Genomic DNA, 9,068 nt, shown 5'->3' with positions numbered 1-9,068 from the left:
GTCTTTCTCCTGCACTTGGTTACCGAGCTACTAATCAGTGAAATGGCCACAGGTGTCTTACAGATTTAGTGGCTCTTTGGACTCTGATAATTTGTAATGATTTACTGAAACTTAATTTTGTATTTCCTGTGAGAGTATTTGCCAGGGAAATTTTTCAAGGGAAGCGAAGGAAAGGTTTAGCCTGCTTACAGGTGCAGTTGGTCAGCAGGGAAAGCTGCGAGAAAACAAAGATTGCTGTGAAACTATGAATCTGATGATCATTTGTGATTTATATCCTCTTATTATTAGGTAATACTAATAAAGAATACTACTACCTACATCTTGATATTTATTAGGCAAAATAATCAATTGTATCCTTATCCCCTCTGTTGGTTATTAAGGTGACTCTACAAGCATGCAAGTAATAAAAGTTCACTTTTTAAAAAGATTCTACATATTATATTTTCCAATTAATTAGTTTTCCTCCAATTAAGGAAAAGTTCTGAAATTTAAGTCAATAAAATCTGCTCATCTTTTCACAAAAAATATCCCAAATGTATTTTATCCATAGAAGCATTTTCCTAATACTTTTGTATAATACCTATGTCTATCTATACCTATATCTACATAGATAAGTATTTTTTCAAAATCTTTGCATAATTATCCCTACTTAAGAAATCATTTGTGGTCTCTTATAGACAGTATTTTTTACATAAAAAGATATTAATATTTTATGAGGTGACTCTTCAATCACTAGTGCAGAAATTGCTTTCCTATTTTTATTAGGCAGCAAATCTTTCCTTTCAAAATGAGGGTATTTAAACCAAACCCTTTGCCGTTGAGTCTATTTCGACTCATGACGGCCTTATGAGACAGAGTTGAGTTGCCCCGCAGAGCACACGCAGACTGCCTCATCTGTTTTGTGGGGAGAAGCTGGCAGGCTCAAAGTGCTGGTCTTTCAGTTAGCAGCCCACAGCTCCACGCTCTGGACCACTAGAAATCCTTGAAGGGATTCAAATGTTTTGAAACAAAATAGTGGTGCTGGCTGCAAAGCGTTGCTTAAGGCAGCCTCACTGAATAGATGCTCCAGAAATGGTTGAAATGGTGAATTTCGCCATGTGTATTTTGTTGCAATTTAATTTTAAAGAATATGTTTTGTACTTGTAGAGATGACTGACTTTTTAGTCCCTGCTTTTTTGTGCTTATCTTTTTTTTTTCTTTTTCTAATAGTGGTCACTTGTCTGAGGTAGATAACACCTAGTTTAAATCCTAATTATAACTGTAATTTTGAAGAATTTTGGAATTTACCATAAGATTGAAAGTGATTTGGCATCCCTCTATCTGTGGGAATGTTGCATATAATATTGATTTTATTTGAAAACATTGAGCCAGGCCAAAATATGGTGACAAGGTACTCTCTGGTCTCCCCACAACACACGTCCACAGGCAGTTCTCTAGACAACACATAAACAAGTGTCTTTGACAGAAGGGCCAAGTGGCTCCAGGCCCTGATGATAGCTCACACTAACAAAGCAGGGAAGTCGGGACTCTGGTTTATTTACAAAGCCTACGTGCTAGAAATGACAGAGATAAAGCCATTCCCAGGAGGTGCAACATCAAGCCAGAGGAGCAATATACTCCTTTCCCCTGCCTTTGAAACAGCGTCCCAGTGGGACAGTCAGCCTTGGTTCATCGTCCCAGGTACTCTCTAGTCACTTTTGACTCATAGAACCCTCAAGCGTGTCAGAGTCTAATTGTGCTCCATGAAGATGTCAGTGGCTGATCTTTCAGGTAAAGACGGAGCTCTGTAAGTATTTGTACCAACCAGGGACTTGGTCCAAAGGGCAGGAAATCCGCAAATACCGTTGTTGCTGCCACAGAGTTCTGATCCAAAGCAGCCCTCTGTACAACAGAATGAACCACCGCTTAGTCCTGTGCCCCCCCCAACCCCCGCCCTTACAATTGTTCTTATGTTTGAGCCCATCATGGCAGCCACGGTGTCAAACCATCTGCCTGAGAGCCATCATCTTGGTAGCTGCCTCTCCACTTCCCCCAGCATGATGTCCTTCGCCAGGGACTGATCTCTCCTGACAAGATATCTACGGTTCATGAGACAAAGTATCACCATCCTTGCCTCTAAGGAGCATCCTGGCGATACTTCGTAGACAAATCTGTTTGGTCTTTGGACAGCCCCTGGTACTTTCAACATTCTTGACCGGCACCATAAGACAAATGCATCCATTCTTCCTTGGCCTTCCTTTCCCAATGTCCACTGCTCACGTGCAAACAAGGCCATTGCAAAGACCTTAGCTTGGATCAAACACGTTAGTCCTCCAGGTACCCTCCTTGCTTTTTCATGCTTTAAAGGGATCTTGTGCATCGGATTTCCCCAACATAGTGCATCGCTTGATCTCTTGAGAGCTGCTTCTGTGAGCATTGATTGTGGGTCCAAGGACACTAGTCATGATCTCGGGACTCATTTCTGGGGACTGAGTCTGATGGCTCAAGGAGCAGCCCAAGTACCCCTAGAATGGTGAGGTGGACGCTACTGATCAGCCCTCGACAGGGCATTGTAGACCTGGGTCAGGGATGCAGATTAAGCACTGTACTCTCCTTTCTTTCTTTCTTTCTTTTGTTTGTAAACAGCACTGATTTTTGCACGTCCCCTGTTAGGTTAGGTGAGTTTACTCTGAGAAAGAAGTATGTCTTGAACTTCCTGGCTCTTGGCAGAGGCTATTTGTCCATTGGAATCAACTCAGTTGCAGTGAGTTGAGTGTTTTGGTCTACACCATAGTTTTACCACCCATCTGTCAGTTTGTCCTCCTTGGAGGCTTGCATCTTGCTGTCCTGCTGAAAGCTACTTCAAATACTCTCTAGGTCAACAGGGGTGAAGAGGTTTCAGCAGAGTTTCCAAACTAAGATAGACTAGGAAGAAAAGCTGAGCAATCTACTTCTGAAAATTAGGCAATAAAAACCCTAGGTTGCTATTAGGTGCCCAGGAGTCGGTTCCGACCCATACTGACCCTATGCACACCAGAATGAAATGTTGCCCGGTCCAAGCACCGTCCTGACAATTATTCTTATACCTGAGCCCATTGTTGCAGCCACTGTGTCAATCCATCTCACCGAGGGCCTTGCTCCTTTTCGCTGACTCTGCACTTTACCAAACATCATGTCCTTCCACAGGGACTGGCCTCCCCTGACAACATGTCGTCCAAAGTATGGGCATCCTTGCCATCCTTGCCTTTAGGAGTACTCTGGTCATATTTCTTCCAAGACAGATTTGTTTATCCTTTTAGCAGACGATGGTATTTTCAATATTCTTCCCCAGCACAATTCAAATGCATTGATTCTCCATCAGTTTCTTAGTCAATCTCCAACTTTCACATGTTTATGAGGCAATTCCTCTTCAATATTCTAAAGCGTCCGAGGGCAGCAGATGTATCTAATGCAACATGCCTTTTGATCTCTTGACTGCTGCTTCCAGGAGAATTGTGGATTCAAGCAAGACAAAATCCTTGACAACTTCAACCATTTCTCCCTGTATCGTGATGTTACATATTGGTCCCATTGTGAGGTGGATAACAACAAAATGTTGTATAATATAGTGCTGACATATGGACCCCCTAGGCTGGATGACATTCAAAATACACACTGGCCACTGCAATGGATTCAAGTATACCAACAATCATGGACATTGTGTGGAACTGATCCCATTTATTCTAGTGTATCATTAGAGCCAACTCAATGGAAACTAACCACAACAATAACCCATCTTCATCCCCAGCCGATCAGGAAGCCAAAAGGAAGGAGCATCCATTTTAAGCATAGACTAGTATGGGTATTAGCTAGTGACATGCCAGCAATGGAATGTCGGGCAGCCACAGAACTGAACCTGCCATGCTGGGGCTAGCAGTGACTTCATGGACCCTGCTGGAGGTCTGCTATAGAGTCCCTTTTTAAAATATAGATTTACATTCAAAGGAAAGGCAAGGTCTGTCCAGGCTGTAGGAACCTTGTTGGCACCATGGTTGAAGCACTCAGCTGCTAGTCAGTGATTGGCAGTTTGAACTCATTAGCTTCTCTGCAGGAGACAGATGTGGCGGTTTGTTCCCATAAGTATTTACAGCCTTAGAAATTCAATGGAGCAATTCTGTTCTCTCCTATCAGGTTACCATGAGTTGGAATCCTCTTGCCTGCCATGGGTTTGGGTGGGTGTGTTGGGGTACACACACTACAAGTCATCATCAGTGCAACTTGCAATTCAGATCACAATCTAAATGGAAGGTTTTTAAATACTTAGGCTTTTAGCCTAAATATTCCCATAATTATTAAAATTTTCTTGAAAATAAGTTTTCCTGAGGGAATAGTATCAGCATAAATTTGCAGAAGGCTATACATGAGGGTGGAAGCCCAATAACGGTTTGTGAGGTCTGCACAGGGAATCTGCCTCCTGTGATTTCCCTCTGTCCATAAGGAAGGGATGGAAAGAAACCATTACCAAACAGAGTGCATCGGAGAGATGACTACAGGAGAGCAAAATGAGAAACCTCACTTGAATTGTCAGTGGATTACTCTTCTGAAGAACGTTGGGCCGGATCTGGTTTCCAACACTTTCTCGGCTGTGTGTTTTGTTTTGGTTTGGTTTGATGTTGGGGTTTACCTCTGATGTATTTTGTCACTGATGGCAGTCCTCTTGAATTTTTACGCTTTTGTGGTTTTGGTAAAACACAGGGTTGATGAACCTATAGGCATAGCAAACAGAATAAGGAGCCCCGGGGAGTACAGGGTGGGAAGGAGGGGTAGAGGGGAGCTGATATCAAGATGTTCAAGAAGAAAGAGAATGGTTTGAAGCTGATTGTGGTAGCAGTTGTACAATACTGCTTGACATGATTGTACTAGGGAATGATACGATATCTGTATTCACTACCAATAAAATTGTTTTGAAAAAATAAATAAGTTTTCCTAAGACTTTAGTGAGGAGGTGAGAATTATTTGAAATGAACATCTTCAGGCTCTATTAGTTCATGCTACGCAAAAGCAATGAAATGTCTGAGAGAGGAGTACACTATTGCTTTATTGATACGATTAACTTATTTAGGAAAATTCTCACCTTGAATTGTTATATTGTACCACAGATAAAATTTTGCTTTGTGCCCTACAAATTATCACAGAATTCAAGCAAGTAGACTCTTTGTTAATCAATCTGTATTATACTTTGAATCATCTGTGTCTGGCCATGGGAATAGCCTAGAATGAGACCAGGATCTGAGCCTTTGGTCACTTACTTAGAGATCTAAAAGCAGTCATTGACAGTTTTGAGCAGTCATTGCACTATATGGAAAGTAGATGCTACACAAATATTTACTGATGCTCAAAAGGCCATAGATGAAGAGAAAAAGTAAGTTGAGAATAATGAGAAGGCAAACTAGGTGGAAGAGGAAAGTTAATTGTATTTTCTGAATGATAAAAAAGTAGTTAAAATGTTCATCCAACTCAGGAGATCAGATGTATTTGTTTAATTAATTAATTTTAAAAAACTTTTATTGGGGGCTCTTACATCTCTTACCACAATTCATACATTCATCCAGTGTGTCACGCACATTTGCACATATGCCGCCATCATCATTTTCAAAGCATTCTCTTCCCACTTGTGTCCCTAATATCAACTACCCATTTCTTCCCTCTCCCTCACCTGCCCATCTTCCCTCACAAACCCTTGATAAGTTACAGATTATTATTTCCATATCTTACATCATTCTATGTTGGCCCTCACCCACTTTTCCATTATTAGTCCCCCTCAGAAGGAGTTCTAGATTGATCCTTGTGATTCTAGATTGATCCTTGTGATTCTAGGTGCATCCTTGTGATTCTAGGTTGATCCCTGTGGTTCTAGGTTGATCTTTGTGATTCTAGGTTGATCCCTGTGATTCTAGGTTGATCCTTGTGATTCTAGGTTGATCCCTGTGATTCTAGGTTGATCTTTGTGATTCTAGGTTAATCCTTGTGACACAACATTTTTTGACCAAACAAGCTTTCCACATTTTCTTTTTAAAGATCAGAGACCCTTCAGGATTGTTAGGAATCTTAAAAGTATCTTTCAATTCAAGCTATCTACAAAATAATACTAAGTACAGAAATTTTAATAACAACCTGTAAAGTTGTTATACCCTTAACATAGGTCATCACAGCAGATAATCAAAATGAGACTACATAAATATGGAATTGAAAAGGACATGATAATGTTATTCTACTGCTAAAAACTTTAAAACAATTATTTCCATGAAGTTTATCCAAAATTATAATCTTAGAAATCTAATAATATACTTAATAAGAAATTAAGTTCTAGACATATAACATATAGGCATTTTTACTTTGCTCTTGGGGAAACTTATTACATGAAGATAAAAAAGTATTTTATAAAATCTTATAGCACCAAGATGAGAACATGAACAAGTCTTTTAAAAGCAAAATATATTTCAGGTAACTTTTATTTTTACTAGCTTTTTTCAAGGCATGCTTCCACAGATATCTTGCCAATTACATACCCACTCATGCATTTCCCTTTTATGTTTACCTTGGAAAGATAGCAAGTTATTTTGAAAGAAAGGAAGAAAAAACAGACTCCAGAGGAAGTGGAGTTGCCGTGTCTCTTAGAAAGCAACAGATTTTGCTAAAATTGCCAGACTCCAAAGAAGAGAACAGTAAATTCATTTACTTTGACCATTTTTCTTACATTTCAATGAGCCCAGAGCCCCAAAAAGGAGGGGTGGGGAACTTTAATCTTAGGGATTTCTTCCAGAGAACCAATCCAATAGTGGTAAGGGTGTCATTAGTTTTTCACTTTAGCTTTAAGACAAAACTTTCTCTTAACACCTGAAGAAGAATTCCATTTTATAGCTGATTGTAGTGCTAAGAAGTGGGCAACATTAAATACCAATATAAAAGCATAATACAAACATTGCAAGTGAAAGTTTAGATTTTAATTAATAATCCAGTTTCCTAACTGGATTTAATGGCAGCATCTGCTCAGTTGGTCAGAAAAAAATTTACTTGACACTTAATCCAAGAGTAAGTAAGAAGTGTTCCTTTTTTCTTTTGAAAAAATGTATTTCTACTAAGCCTCCAGTTGATCTGTGCTTAGGTTTATTGCAAACGAGTTAAACCTTTCTCTGTGGGTGGCTGTAAACAAGTCCCTTCAGTAATACACTTGTCTTAGTCCCATTTGGGTGCCTTCAAAAAGCAAATACTCTTTGTGCCATGCATAAAAAAGTAATTCGAAGGCAGGGCTAAAATCAAATTCTTAAAATAGTTTATTGACATTTACTTTGCATATCAGACAATTTAATGGTTAAATCCTATTGAGAACAGTTGTGCAATCATCACAATCAATTTCAGAATATTTTCACCTTTCTCATATCCATTGTTCTTAGCGTCCCATTTCCCTGCCAAGACCCTAGTAATTATTTATCCAGTTATTGTCTCTATAAATTGTCTCATAAGTTGTCTATTCATGTCCTTTGCTCATCGTTTAATTGGATTATTTGGGTTTTTTTTCCCCTTATTGAGTGTTGCAGAATTCTATTGATTTTAGTCATTTGTACCTTGTCCATGGTGGCAGTGATAAAGATCTTCCTCCCGTTACACGGGCTCTTGTTTTACTCTTTTGATCAAGTCGTTTGATGTGCAGTGCTTTATTTTTAGTAAGTCTCAGACATCTGTTTTGTCTTCCACTGTGTGTATTTCCTTTACTATATTTGGTAGTATGTGTATGCCCTGCAATAAGACCCTTACTCTTGTCCCAATTTCCTACTTGATTATCCTTATAGCTCTAGAATTTATATTTAGGTCTACACTCTATCTTGAGTTGACTGTTTTGAATGGGGTTAGATATGGGTCCGGTTTCATTCATTCTTCTGCAAATGGAGATCCAAATTTTCCAGCACCATTAGTTGAAGAAGGTGTCCCTTTCCCATTTAATGTTTATTGGTCCTTTACCCCAAATCCATTGCCTATAGGAGGAAGTTTTTATTTCTCATTTTTCTATCCTGTTCCTCTGGTCTATATGTATCTATCATTGCACTAGGTTGTTTTGAGAGCTGTGATCATATAATAGGTTTTGAGGTTAGGTAGACCAACACTTCTCTAGAACCAGAGTTCAAATGCATCGATTCTTCTACAGTCTTCCTTATTCAATGTCCCATATGATACAATGGGAAATGCTGTGGCTTGGGTAAGGTAGAACATTGAAAGTACCATGGACTAGTAAAAGGACACACCAATCTGTATTAGAAGAAGGTCAGAGTGCTCCTTGGAGGCAAGAATGGCAAGATTTCGTCCTACCTACTTTGGACATAATGCAGGAGAGACCAGTCCCTGGAAGAGGACATCATGTTTGGTAGAGGGGCAGAGAGAGAATTCTTTCAACAAAATGGATTGGCATAGTGGCTACATCAATGGGCTCAGGCATAGAAACAATCAGGAGGATGGTGCAAGACCATGAAGTGTTTGGTTCTGTTGTGCATAGGGTCGCTTTGGGTCAGAGCTGACTCTGTGGCACCTAACAACAGACCAAGGCTTGTTACATTGCTCTTGTTGAGACATTCTTTGCATATCCTAGTTCTCTTCCGTCTCCATATGAAGCTGGCAATTAATCTTTCCATTTTCTTAAAGAATGACATTGGGATTTGGATCGGAAAAACCTCAATCAAAAAGAAAGCAGAAAATATTAAAAACTAGAAAAAATTAAAATGGATCATAAGGCCGATCAAATGATAAGGTGCTACATTTTAACTTAACCTAACAGTGTCTGCAAACATCCTGCATGATGGCAAGGCTATCACATCCCTGGCCTATGATCAGAGGGGATCCACCAGAGGTCAATGCACTTGTATTCCCTTCTTTTTTTGGTTTTAACTGAAACAATGTTTATAATAGGTCAAAAGGGAGGTCAAATGAAATTACATTTAATCTAACTCTGTCTTCTACAGTCGACTGTACACTGCTCTCTGTCTGATAGCAGGGCTCACATCCCTCAGCTGTGATCAGAGGGGGTTCACCGGAGGCTTAATCCAGGTGTGGACCTTGCA

Source organism: Tenrec ecaudatus, chromosome 5, assembly GCF_050624435.1.
Source record: "Tenrec ecaudatus isolate mTenEca1 chromosome 5, mTenEca1.hap1, whole genome shotgun sequence".
Taxonomy (NCBI): Eukaryota; Metazoa; Chordata; class Mammalia; order Afrosoricida; family Tenrecidae; genus Tenrec; species Tenrec ecaudatus.
The sequence above is the reverse complement of the archived record's forward strand: the minus strand, read 5'-3'. Positions refer to the sequence as shown.